Source organism: Ambystoma mexicanum, chromosome 14, assembly GCF_040938575.1.
Source record: "Ambystoma mexicanum isolate Mex_15411 chromosome 14, UKY_AmexF1_1, whole genome shotgun sequence".
Classification (NCBI taxonomy): domain Eukaryota; kingdom Metazoa; phylum Chordata; class Amphibia; order Caudata; family Ambystomatidae; genus Ambystoma; species Ambystoma mexicanum.
In genome coordinates this window covers 482,655,455-482,669,542 of record NC_090940.1, presented here as the reverse complement: position 1 = coordinate 482,669,542, position 14,088 = coordinate 482,655,455, and positions in this window count along the sequence as shown.

Sequence of the window (14,088 nt, the reverse complement as noted above, 5' to 3'; positions counted from 1 at the left end):
GAGTGGGGGGTGAGGCCAGGAACCCACCGCGGGGCCCGACAGACTGGGACAACCCAGCGGCAACACCAAGGTCAAGGGGGCACGCAAGTTTAAAAAAACCAGGCACCCATCATCGGCCTCTGAGGATCACCTGAAGTGACTGTAACTTTCATAATGTTTGTTGTTTGGTTCGATGGACCTCCGTGTTGGGCTTTTGCCTGGGGACACGGGGGACCACGGGAGCAGGGTTACATCTCACAAGTTTTGTTTAAAGGTTCACATGCATTCATTCTCATTTAAAAGAGAATGGGTTATCTACATGTTTACACTACCCGGGGCTGGGTAAGAGTCCTTGGTGGTTCGTTGACCGTCCCCGAAGAAGATCGGGTGACATGGACGAACGCCTCAAGATTGGGGGGAGAGAGGAGGGGGAAAGGAGCAGGGTCGAGGGGGGAGAACGACCATCATCAAGGCCAAAATGGGAGCGTTTAGAGGGGTGCACAGGGGGAGTGGGGGGGCTAGCCAGCCTAAACAGGAATCCTCAATTTTTCAACGTGCCATAGGCAAGCATTACACTACGGTGAAGTTAGAGATGGACTACCTAGACGATAATGGTTGAAGGCAAGATAGGCACACTCATTGTCAAGGGCCTCAATTCACAAAACAAGAGGTCCCTGACCAGTAACATGTTCCGCAAACAGCAGCTAATGGTGCTGTTCCTTCAAGAAACCCATTACAGACAGGGGAAAGAATCACCCATCAGGGGGAAGGACATTGGCGCCAACTTCTGGGCCTCCCACAGAAGCTCAAAGAAGGAAGGCGTGGGGATTCCCTTGAGCAAGACACTCCACCTTACTAACACAGAAACCAAGAGAGGCTTTGGGGGAAGGTTCCTGGGGATCAAGGGTACTTACGAAGGGGAACGCATAACCCTAGCCACCCTCTATGCTCCCAACTCAGGCCAGATAGGTTTCCTAATCCAGATTCTGGGGGTAATGGATGAATGGGCTGAAGGGGCCATGATACTGAGGGGGGACTTCAATCTCATATTGGACCCCGGGCTGGACAGGTGGACGGCACGGGTGACTGAACCGAAAGGGATAACCAAGGACAACCTAACGCTCCAGACCCTGCTGAGGGAACACTATTGGGAGGACGTTTGGCAAACGACACACCCGGAGCACGGGGGATACACATTCTTTCCCCCCCCCCACACCACACCTACACCAGAATCGATTTCCTTTTGACCTCTAAAGAGGGGAGCGGGGTGGCTACAGCTCCGAGTGTCGAGGCAATAACATGGTCCGACCACGAGCTTCTTGTGGCGGACTGGTCGTTCCCCCTGTCCCCCAGGTCGGCCCGGTGGAGGTGTAATGATACGCTCCTGAGGGACCCAGTCTTCAGGGAATTCCTGAGAGGCGAAATGGAGGCGTATTTTGAGATAAACGATGATGGGGAGACGGATATGGCGACAGTGTGGGAGGCGGCGAAGGCCACCTTCCGTGGTCTCCTTATAGCCGAGGGTTCTAGGCGCAAGCGGGAGAGAGGGCTCATTGAAGCCAAGATACGGGCTGAACTCAAGAGCCTGCGGGGTAGGCTTACCCAAGAGGGGGTTGACAAGGAGTCCCTCCTATTGGAAATGTGCGAGAAATGCCAGGCTCTGCACACGGTGGTCATCAGGGAGGTGGTCAAGAAATTGAGATATACGCGACACAGGTATTACGAAAAGGGGGATAGGATGGGGACCCTATTGGCACGTAGAGCTAGAGGTTGTAGACTGGAGAGGAGGGTTGGACCTATTAATGATGGGGAGGGCAGGGCTCTCAACAAAAAGGCAGAGATAGTGGGCTCCTTTGCAACCTTTTATAGGGACCTATACACAAAACAGGAGGGGGAATCGCTGGAGGAGATCCGGGCTTATCTGGAAGAACACCAGCTACCCCGCTTAACAGAGGCCGAGCTGCAGGACTTGGAGGGGAACATAACGGTGGAGGAGGTGGAGGCAGCTATCAAGAGACTTAAAGTAGGGAAGGCCCCCGGGGGTGATGGATATACGGCTGATTTCTATAAACAATTCCAGCCCATCCTGATGGAACCCTTAGCCAAATTGTTCAAGCACATCCGCAAAAAAGAGACGATCCCCCCACATTCCTACAGGCCCTCATCTCGGTAATCCCCAAGCCAGGACAAGACCCCACAGAACGCGGCTCCTACAGACCCATCTCCCTCTTGAACCTGGATGCTAAAATATTTGCCAGGATCCTGACCACTCGCCTGGAGAAATGCCTGCCCCGCCTGGTTCATCCAGACCAGTTGGGCTTCATATTAAACAGACAAGCCTCGGACCACATGCGCAAAACCCTCCATGTACTACACTCAAGGGAAACCCGGAACGAGGGGGTCCTCCTGCTGTCCCTATACGCAGAAAAAGCCTTCGACCGGGTGAGTTGGACCTTCGTGGTGGAGGTCCTCTCGGCAATAGGGATGGGCCAGAGATGGTTGGGATGGATGGCTGCACTATATTCAACCCCCACGGCCAGGGTGGATGCCAACGGGATGGAATCAGAAGCCTTTCCCCTAGAGCGTGGAACGAGACAGGGCTATCCACTATCCCCCCTGATATACGCCCTTGTCATGGAACCCTGGGCGATCTTGATGCGTAACAATGAGGCTATCACTGGAGTACAGATGGGCGGTTCCCACTGCAAGATCAGCCTGTTCGCCGATGACGCTCTCCTCTATGTTACTAAACCGACACTGATGGTCCCTCATGTGTTGCGGGCACTGGAGCGTTATGGGAGCCTCTCGGGGTACAAGTTCAACCTGGGCAAATCTGTGGCTTTTATGGGAGGTCGACTACTGGACACCGAGAGAGAGTATGTGGAGGGCCTTCCCTTCCAATTGCAGAGAGAGGGGTTCCGGCACTTGGGAATACAAATAACACCTGACCCAAAGGACCTCTTCCCGAGCAATTTCACCCCTTTGTGGACTGAGGTCAAAAGAGATGTAGAGAGGTGGGCGATCTCGGGGTTCTCGTGGATGGCACGACTCAACCTGATCAAAATGGTGGTACTTCCCAAATTCCTATTCCTCTTCCAGATGCTCCCCACTCAGGTCCCAGCCGCGTTCCTACAGTCCATGAAACGCACCCTACTCAGGTTCCTCGTGGGGGGGGGACATAGGATCTCCTACGATGTCCTAACGAGACCCAAGGAAGACGGTGGGGTGGGATTCCCAGACTTCGATACATATTATAGGGCCTCCCAGCTGAGGATTTTGGTCGACCATTTCAACCCTGGGTCAGAAAAACAGTGGGTAGCACTGGACAATAGGTTACTTGCCCCGGTCACGCTCGATGAGTGGTTGTGGGTTCCCAGAGTGCACATCCCCAGGCGTGTTCTGGACCACCCGGTACTGGGTGTCCTGTGATCTGTCTGGAAGGAGGGGGTTATTATAGATGGCTCACAACCTGGCCTTCCCCACTGAGTTGCATCTGGGCACCACCATTCATAGTTAAGGTTGCGGAGCCGGCCGCGTATCAGAGGTGGTATGAGGCGGGCCTTGTTAGGGCTTGCCACTTGTGGGTGAGTGGCTCCTTGATGCCCCTTCTGGACCTGGAGGAGGCCCTGGGGCTGGGCAAGCTTTCACCTTTTCGTTACCTCCAACTGAAGGGAGTCCTCTCCGAACCCTCATTGGGGGACACACTCAGGAGGGAACTCACGGACTTCGAGAAAACGATCATCTCCACACGGGGCTCCAAGGGGGTCATATCTCGTTTGTACAAACTTCTCTTGCTTTCGATACCCAGGGATCCACCGCCAGCACGGATACAATGGGAAAAGGATTTGGGCACGGCAATAGATGATAAAAGGTGGACCAAGATGTGCTTCCGGGCCCATCGCTCAATGACCTCCCCCAGTACAGACACCAAGCCCTCAACGTTTTACACAGATGGCACTACCCCCCACAGTTGATAGCCAGAATGAGTCCGGGCTACGACCCACACTGCTGGAAATGCAAAAAGAAAAAAGGGGACTACATGCACATGTGGTGGTCTTGCCTGAGGGTGCAGTCATATTGGGGAGAGGTCCTATCCTGGGTTAAGGGGGTGTTTGGTGTCTCTAGGCCCCTCTGTCCCTGGTTGCTTCTATTCGGTATTGAGGTGGGTGATGACCAGGAGGACACCCAGGGCCACATGTTGCAGGTCATGCTCATAGCGGCCAGGTGCTGCTTGGCCCAGAAGTGGAGGAATCCGCACATGCCTGATGAGAGGGAATGGCTAACGAAGGTGCGGACGATATATGACTTAGAATTTTTAACCCACGTCCTGGATGAATCCAGATCCAACATTGAGGAACTATGGCTTCCCTTCTTTGAAAAGTATGAGCGATCGACCTGAGGGGTGAGCCCATGAACTGTTGGTCTGTTTGGGTTTTGAGTCCAGAGAAAATGGAGGACCTACTAGGTATCCGTTGTACAAGGCACGCGCCCCCCCCCCCGTGGGGTGCTGCTAGGTTGAGCCCTAGACTATGTGTGCACTAATCTATTCGACAGTCCGAACTCGAAAAATGCATAACGCGTCCCTGCAAAATAAGCTTGAACTCGGGCACCTGTTCACTGGCTAGGGGAGGGTGGGGAGAGGGTGGGGGGGAAAGGGTTATTGTTTGAACGTTTTTTCTGGGAATGGCATCGGATTGAAATGACATGTTTGTTGTAATAACCTTAAAGAAATGCGAATAAAAACTATATTTTTTTTAAAAAAAAACATTCGATGGGGAGGACAAAGAGGAAGAATAAAAAAAATGATTTAGATGAGGAAGACACAGCCTCAGACAAAGGGTTATTAGGAGACGAATGGAGTGACAGGGAAAGAGATGAATGGACACCCGACATACTTAGGAGAAGGGGACGAAAAGAGCAAAAATGACAGTACAGTGATGGTTGTGACAGGGACAGATCCACCTTCTTACATAGTAGGAGAGTGAAGGTAAAATGGGATTAACACAAGCTGTTAGAGAGGGAGAGATGGGACCAAAGACACAGGTAATGCTGTTACTACAGAAGGGAAGAGGGTGAGCCCATTATGTGCCCTGGCAAACAATGGACTGGGACAACCTAATATGTTGCTTGCCCTCCCTTCTGAATGGATACATGCACTTCAGAAAAAGACAGAGGGGGTGATGCTGGCATTAGTGGACATGATAAGTCTGTTTGCCGCTATTATAGAACAGGTAGACAACATTTGGAATCAAGCTGGCAAAAAGGAGTGAAATTGAGCACCAATGCTCATAATGGAACTCCATCTAACAATTGTCCAGCGCATGTCGGGGAAGTTCTAAGTAGCATGTACGCAGACAGCTATGACCTGGCGACAGTAGTGGCTTATAAAATGAAAGGTGACGATGACCCAGCTGAATATATAAAGTGAGTCCAGGATTTATGGACCCAAGAGACTCAAAGGTCCTGGGATGAATGCATACCATTATTCTATCACATACTAGTAGAAGGTCAGCCAACAGAAGTTCAGGCTTCCTTGGATAAGGTAGTGGGTATGGAAGCTAAGGGCTGGCCCTAAATACAAGCAATAGTACATTACTGTGAAAGTAAGCAGGAAAGCGAGAGGCAGGCAGCCAAGAATACTGCAAAGGAAGAAAACAAATGAATACAAAAGAAACTTGCCAAATAGACCATGGTAGGAGCAATGTTAGTGCGAGATGTCACTGCCGTGATGACAGCACCACAGGGAGGGTTTCCCACAGGACAAACACCACAACAAGGAGGGTACATGCAGCCGCAGTATGGACCACAATAGGGAACACCACCACAGGGGAATTATATGCATGGGGGATACTTTCCTATAGGAAGAGGGTTTTCACAACAGGCAAGGGGGGGTATCGAGGGACAAGATACAGGGTTTTCAGACCATGCTACATATGTCAGAACAATCGACATGTGACACACACCTGTCCATTTATGCAACAGGCACAGGCAATCCAAGTAGCGCAACAGCAAGGGCTTCAGTGGCCGCAGATACAGTGTCTTCCACGATGCCAGCACAGCAGGGAGAAGTGCAGCCCCAAGGAAGGACACCTGACAGTGGGGTAATAGTCCCAGCAATGGCAGAGCCACCCATGGTAGCAGGGGGAACCACAGTAGTGCAAGGGCAAAACATGGTGCCCCATTACACAGGAGTCAGCGTGAAAGAGGAAACCTTTTCTCCTTTCCGCCAAGTAACATACAGCAATAGGGGGGCCAACAGAAGGTCCAAGTGTGCCCAGTCCTAGCAGTAATTTATGACCCCGAAGAGGAACCTGAGGTGTCAGTGAAATAGGACCAAGTGAGTTTTCATTTCTCATAGATACAGCAGCAACCAAATACTGCATCCAGGAGGGGGGATTCCCATTATCTAACAAAGCAATGGATAAGCATGGCTGTTCTGGGGCGGTGGTCGCGGTTCCAGTGACAAAAGACTTACCATTACCATAGGGACACAACACCTCGTAGCTCCCTTACTCTACTCTAAAGACACACCCATCATTGTCTTGGGGAGAGACCTGCAGAGCAAACTGAATGCTACCATATCATTCACAGAGAAAGGGATGGTGTGCTTCACACACATCATTTACTATGTTCGGGTAGCAGCTCTTACCATGGCAGCACACACGCAAAGCACCTAGCAAGCACAGCCACTATACCACACCATGTTCTTGTACAGGGTCGACATTATGCTGGGATGGGTCCCGGGAATAGAGGGGAAAGTGTTCTGACTGACTTTGGAATTCCTATTCAGACCACAGTGCCAGTAGGATGACTTATAGGGGAAAACAGTGGTGTTACAGCTGAAAGAATTAGTAATACACAAAGACATGGTGATTCTGTGTGCAACAGATAATGACAACATAGAGTGGCGAACAGTGCAGTGCATTAACCCCACTCTGACAATAACAGGAGTATCGGATGAACAATTGTTCGCCGATGAGGAGGAGGAAAGAGAGATTGTGTTCCAGATACAAATACATTGCCAGGTTGAGATATTGGAAACAATGGTGTCCATTCTGGCACAGTTAGTGAAGAGGGAAAATAAACACACACAGGGAGATCTCAAAAGGGTGGCTTATGAGTTTTGGACCAAGGGACCTCACAATGTGGGGGTACTGAAAGGGACTGGGGCAGTAAAAATAAAACTGAAATAAGTTGCCCTATCTAACAAAGTGATGGCTACTCAGGGCTTTTCTGGGGTGGTGGTTGTGGTTCTAGTAACAAAAGACGTACCATTAACCTTAGGGACACAACATCTTGTAGCTCCTTTACTGTACTCCTAAGACACACCCATCATTATCTTGGGGAGAGACATGCAGAGCAAACTGAATGCCACCATATCATTCACAGAGAAAGGGATGATTTGCTCCACATGCGGCATTTACTATGTCCGGGTAGGAGCTCTTCTCTTGGCAGCACAGCACTTAGCGAGCACAGCCACTATACCACAGCATGTTCCTGTACAGGGTCGACATTATGCTGGGATGGATCCTGGGAATACAGGGGAAGGTGTTTCGACTGGCTTTGGAATTCCTATTTAGACCCTGCTGCCCAGGCTAAACAATACCCATTGATCAGAGAAGCAGATGACATGATATACTTCACTTTGCATGTATTATGCCAGCAAGGGATAATCTAGACATCTACATCAACCTGTAACACAGCAATCTACCCGATAAAGAAATCAAAGGGTGGGTCATGGAGTTTCATCCAGGATTTGTGCCCCGTGAATGAAGTGGTGGGAGCTGAATTTCCTGCGGTTCCAAACCCTGCTACAATATTGTGTAATATTCCAGTGAAGGCAAAGTACTTCTGGGTCATTGACTTGAATAATGCCTCCTTCTCTATACCTTTGCACCCAGACTCAAGATATTTGACCACCTTCACGTATCGTGGATTTAGATTCAAACACACTTGTTTGCCCCAGGGGTACTGTGAGTCACTGAGTATGTTCTCTAGGAGAATACAAATTGACCTATGCAATGTGCAAACATCAAGCACTGTGATTCAATATGTTGATGATCTGTTAATATGCCATGAGACAGAAAAAGAGTGTAGAACAGACTCAGTACACATTTTGTTACTACTTGCAGAAAAAGGGTATAAGGCAAAATTACAATATTGCGTAGAAGAGGTTGTGTACCTGGGGCAAATAATATCCATTAAAGGGCATTGAATAACACCCGAAAGAACACAGGCCATTCATTCCACCACTATCTCATGAACTGTGAAAGAGATGCAGAAGTTTCTAGGTCTATGTAATTATTGCTGAGCATGGGTATTTGATTATGCCGCTTTTACTAAACCCCTATTGCTGGGCCTTAAGGAGGCACAAAAAGAGCAGAAGGGCATAAAATGGACACCTGAAATGAATAAAAGTTTCACAGAACTAAAAGATGCACTGGCACATGTACCAGTGTTAGCTACCCCAAACGACAGCAAAAACGTCAGATCCAAGAGCAATTCCATCTAGGCAGAATCCACCAAGGCAGTAGCCTGGAGAACATTCCACCCCATTTGAAATGGTTCAGCTCAGCATCTGCCTTTTTTACTTCTCTCCCGCTCCCCGGGGTACAAGCTACAGCCAATGCAAATAGTTGCAGATCACACTCTATGAACTGCTTCAACTAGCAAATGAAACCGAAAAGGGACTCAACGCGGTGTGTGAAGAACTATGTGTTCTATGATTAATGACCCTCCAAAATCATGTTATTTTAGACCTTATGATGGCGATGGAGGGAGGGGTGTGCCATAAGATAGGGAGCATGTACTGTACCGCAATTCCTGCTAATGATGCTGCAAATGGAACAATTATAGATGTAGTAGAAGAAATAAGAACAATACATGAGAGAATGGTAAAAGAAACACAAGACATTTAATTGGCAACCTGGCTGTATTCATTATTCACCTGGGCACTGTGAAAAACCAGAGGGTGTTTCACTGCCTAAAACCCAGAGATCCCTTACTCAGGTGGTGAGGGCATGGCCATCACCTTTGAATCCAGACCCTGGAGGTGGACAAATGTGGGAGGATCACCTGGGTAAGGGGTTCTCGGGGAGTGGGGAGGAATGACCAATGGCGAGACATTGTATCCCCCTTTTCTAAATATCCCGGTCCCATCCTATTTTATAGGATATTCCAACTTCCCAGATTCCCTCTTTCCTACGCAAACACTAGCTGAGGAAGAGGAGGTTTGAGGCTAAAAGGAGTACCACCCATGCAATACATTGGACATGTCCCACTATTAGCTCTCCCCACATGGTCAAAAGGTGGCACACTAAGAGACACTCTGGGCAAGGCAATGCAATGAAGGAGCAGTTCTTCCAGGACAACGGCAAATCAGGCAGAGCAGAGTGACCGACCGAAGGATGGAACTTAGGTACGGAGAAACCTTAGACACCCAGGCAAGAGAACATTACATGTGGAGGGCATTGAAGGTTGTGCAAGGAAGCCAAGACAGAGAGAAGAGACAAACCCCTTTTGTGGTTCAAGGATACCGGCCACCACACCAGCTGAACGGCAGAGTTGGGGAGGTGTAGCGGCAGTTGTGGTATCCGCCTTGCCTTCAGGAACAAATCTGCAAAAGACAAAAATGAATGAACATAGCCGTTGAGTTGATGAAAGCAATGAAAATCCGGTTTGTGTTAAATGAAACTTGATGGCAACAGTATCCGATGAATGAAGGTTGTGCGTGTGCCAATAAGACGCGAGAAAAAGCAAAGCATTGTCAAGAACTGTAAACGAAAGATACAAAGTAACAGAGTGGTCCAGTGAAAGAAGATTGCCCAATCGAAAATCTCTGTGAAATGTCTAATGCTGTAGAAGCAGTGAGAAGAAAAAGAAACTGGTATGGAATATTTGAACGGTTGTTAGGTTTGATCCCGGCAGAGGGGAACCTGAATGTGAGTGGTATCTTTGAACTTTGAAATAAGTACTGTGCTCAAAACTACATTTACCAAGAGGCCTTGTTGTAGGAGAGAAAAAGTGACATTTGAGTAAAGAGGGTCAAAGTGTTCGTGCCGAGGTAAGAGCAAAAGCCTTGTAGTTTTGTATGTCTTAGACAGTGGAAGGAAAGTGAAAGGAGGCTTAAGCCTGACTGTTAAGATGGATTTCTAAACCCTAGTTTAGTGGAACAGGGGAACCTTCTGGACAAACCAGATCAATCTATGGTAGCTTGGCAGACGGTCAAGACCAAGTCTAAGGAGGGGTGAGAGTGAGTGGAAGCCCACAATGAGCACACACAGTAAAACTCCACAGATTACCCTTAGACAGATGTATTAAAAATACATTTATTATAGGCTTTATGATCAAAGCACTAATAAACCACAGTTATGAAGAAACAATACCACACACAATTATATACTATCTAACATATAAACAATAATGTTAATATGGGGGGGCTCTGGCCATCACCACCACCGGGGGTACTCATACCTCGCCTCTTCCGTGGTAGGAAGGGCCGTCCCTGGGCCCAGCCACTTCCGGCTGGGATCCGTGGAGCTATTATAAGGCACGGGGGCTGCTCTGCTCATTGTCTTTTGAAGCCTCCCGCCTGAAGACCCACCCTTCCTCTCCCGTTAGGCAGGATAGCATTGGCACGAATCAGAAATTTACTGAGTAGGTTATGGGTATTGTTTCAGTTATATGTAATTAAAGAGGTTGATTGCTTGTTATGAGGATTGGTTAATTTATATGTAATTAAGGATTTTGTTGAGTGTTTTTTTCTTTTCTAGTGGACTGCGAAGGGTGTGTGTTTGCGAGCATGTTTTGTTCATGAGTTGTGTACATTTGCTAACTTTTTCTTTTCTGCCACAGGCAGATTTACGGAGCGGTTCGAGCCGGGAAGGAGTGAGTTTGACACTGCAGTTTCAGCTGTGGGCGGTTTCCCGATGGCCGCACTAGAGCCAAATTCAGACGACAGGCACTGAGTCCTTTATGGACAGTTGAGACTCCTCATCAATGATATTCAGTGGTCCAAAAGAATTACTGCGTGGTAGTTTATAATCAAAAGTGGAGACGTACGCCAATCTGCAAACCAGAAATGAATGACAAGTCCAGAAAACCAATGGGCTACCTTAGAAGTCTAAGGAGTTGTGACTTTACTTAGGACTTGGATCCCCCCACCCAAATGTTGTATAGTGGCCTCCTAAACTTCTGCCCACCGGGTCAGAGTTTAGAAATCCTTCTTAACAAATTGGTGTAAAGTGGTGGGATAAGACCAGAGGTACCCAGTGTTGCACACTGGTGAAATACCCAGGATGTACCTACACAGAAAACACAGTTACCTTAGTTTAATTTAACAGTGGGCCACCTGTCTCACTTATAACATGGAAGCAATTGCAAACATAACTTTGACTGCTTCCAAATCTGAAACTCTGAAAAGGTCTGTTCTGAAAGAGGCTTATCAGCCTCTGGAACAAAAGATAAAATTATCCAAAAAATCATGGAATGGCAGGAAAACCAGACCACAGCTTATCCTTCCAATGACCGTGCAGAAGCTTCTGGGGATGCTCTCAGTGACAGTGCTGAAAGGGCTGATGCTGCCTTCATCAAAGGAACAGGTGATATTTCAGGATGATTTAGAGTCCCATGCTTCCTCTGCTGGCTCTGAGGCCGAAGCCCTGCTGGAATTCAAAAGACAAGAACTGCTGTTTAAGCAGAAGGAGCTTGAATTCTGCATGGATAAGCTATAACTAGAGAAAGCAGAAAAGCAGAATTACAGGCATCACCAGTTGGAGCTTGCTAGGATACAAGCTACCAATGGCTCCCTAGAGGATCTTGTAATGGGTCTAGCTCCTCTTATCAATCAAAGTTCCCTAAAGAGATGCCTAGTGTGTATGATGACAAAATTGACATCATGGATTGGCTAATTGCATTTCAGCATGCATGTGAAGTGCAAGAAGTTGTGGATGCTGATAAGATTGCATGAGTGCTCAGTCGACTATCCCATTCTGGCTGCAGTGCCATTATGGAAATGTCTAAGGCTGACAGAAAATACTTTGCAAAATTAAAACAAACCCTGGTCTTAAAGTTTGGGAAGACTCCTGCCCAATACTTGAAAAGATTCAGGGAAAAGAAAGATGGTACTACTTGGCTCTCATATGTAACTGATTCTTTGAAAAACTTGACTGGCTGGGTGGAAGGTTACAAGGTCGCCACCTTTGATGGTATGATTTGTTTACTCATGCTTGATGTTTTGCTTCTTGTTCCCCAGAGCTTAAGCAGCACTTGGCTGATTCTAAGGAGATATGTTCTAAGAAACTAGCCAGTGCAGCAGATCTATAGGTGTCACACAGAATGTCCCATAGGGACACGCCTGCTCCTGGTAAGCAGGAGGAGGGCAAGAACACAAAGATAAGGATGGTGGGGATCTGATAAAACGTCCTTCCATTAGGGCCACATAAAGCATAACAAGGGTAAGTCACATGAGAATGTTCAGAATAGTGGGAGTCATCCTCCCAAGAATAAATCTGGCTACAGTAAGCCTCCCTATGTCACAAGACCCAGTGGATCTTGTGTGGCTTGTGGAGTGAGTGAACCCATGAAGGGGGACCCCAGATTTAAGGTGAACACCTTGGTGGTCCACTCTTTGAGTCTGGCCTCTCCCTCTTATCAGGAGGAAGAAATTATTACAGGGGCATCATTCTCCTCAGACTCCTTCCCCAGTGGGATAGATTCTGAGGTAGTCTTAGAATCGCTTTGATCCTGGGAGCCGAGAGTCTCAGAGGCTTATGCTAGTATTCCTGACAACACCAAGCACTACTTTAAAGACAGTGTGCTGATCAATGGAGTAGAAAATCCTGCCCTTAGGGATAGTGGGGCCAGCAGAACTGTGGTGGATGCCACATTGGTAAACCCAGAAGAGCTTGCCAGAGCTCCCTCGATGCCCACCAAGTTAGCTGATGGCCCCCTCTCAAGTTCCCAGTAATGCCTGTACATCTAACTATCAAAGGTACAGTAGTAACTATTCCTGTGTCTCCGGAGGCAAGTCCCTGGGAAGGATCGGCTGGGAAATGACCTCAGAGACTTAGGTATTGTGGGGGGACACAGCAGACCGACCATGCTCAAGATCACAAACAAAGGCTGCCCTGGCCACATCCAAGACTGAGCCAAAGCCAAAGTGGAACCCAAGGCTAAGATAGTCAAGAAATCAAAAAGAGGGAAAGAGAATATTCCCCCTATCTCACCTACCACTGTGGTGGAGGTAGTTGGCCAAGCACCTGAACATGACGAGGAAGAGGTGCTGCCTGAAATTCTTAACCCACATGACCATCCTGAACTCCAAAGTTTGTTGGTTGAAGGTGGTCCTGATAGGGATGACTTTAGTAAGGTCCAACTGAGTGCCCATCACTAGAAGGCCTTAGGAGACAGGCCTGCTTCCAGCTTGAGGGTGAACTTCCTGGCAAGCAGAGGATTTATTGGGAAGGTGGGCCCCTGTACAGTGAGCCCACAGAGTCTACTGAAGGTGACCATAGGAGGTTGGTGGTGCCCCTTCAAGTCATACCCTTTTTCCTACAACTGGCGCATGAAGTTTCTCTAGCTGGTCACCTTGGGATCAGGAGAAGCAAACAGAGACTATCCATGCATTTTTACTGGCCCAAGATGGGGCCCAAGTAGAAGGCCATTGTAGGAGTTGTGCCACTTGCCAGATTTCTGGTAAGAGAGTCTCAACAATCCAGGCTCTATTGGTCCCACACCCTGTGGTGGGGGTGCCATTTGAAAGGGTATGGATGTACATTGTTGCTCCCCTTGACCCTCAGACATCCTCTGGCAATAGGTTTAACTTGGTGCTGGTTGGTCTAGCCACCAGATATCCTGAAGCCATCCCATTGAAGACAGTGACTGCCAAGTCAGTTGCAAAAGCATTGCTAGGCATGTTCTACTAGGGTTGGCTTCCCTAAAAAGTTGTGTCAGACAGAGGCAGCAACTTTATGTCTAAGTACATGCAAGCCATGTGGAAGGAGTCTGGGGTTACTTATACATCTTCATCAGCTTATCACCACAAACTAATAACTCAGTTGAGGGGTTTAATGGAACTCTCAATAACATGATTGGGGCTCTGGAAGCACA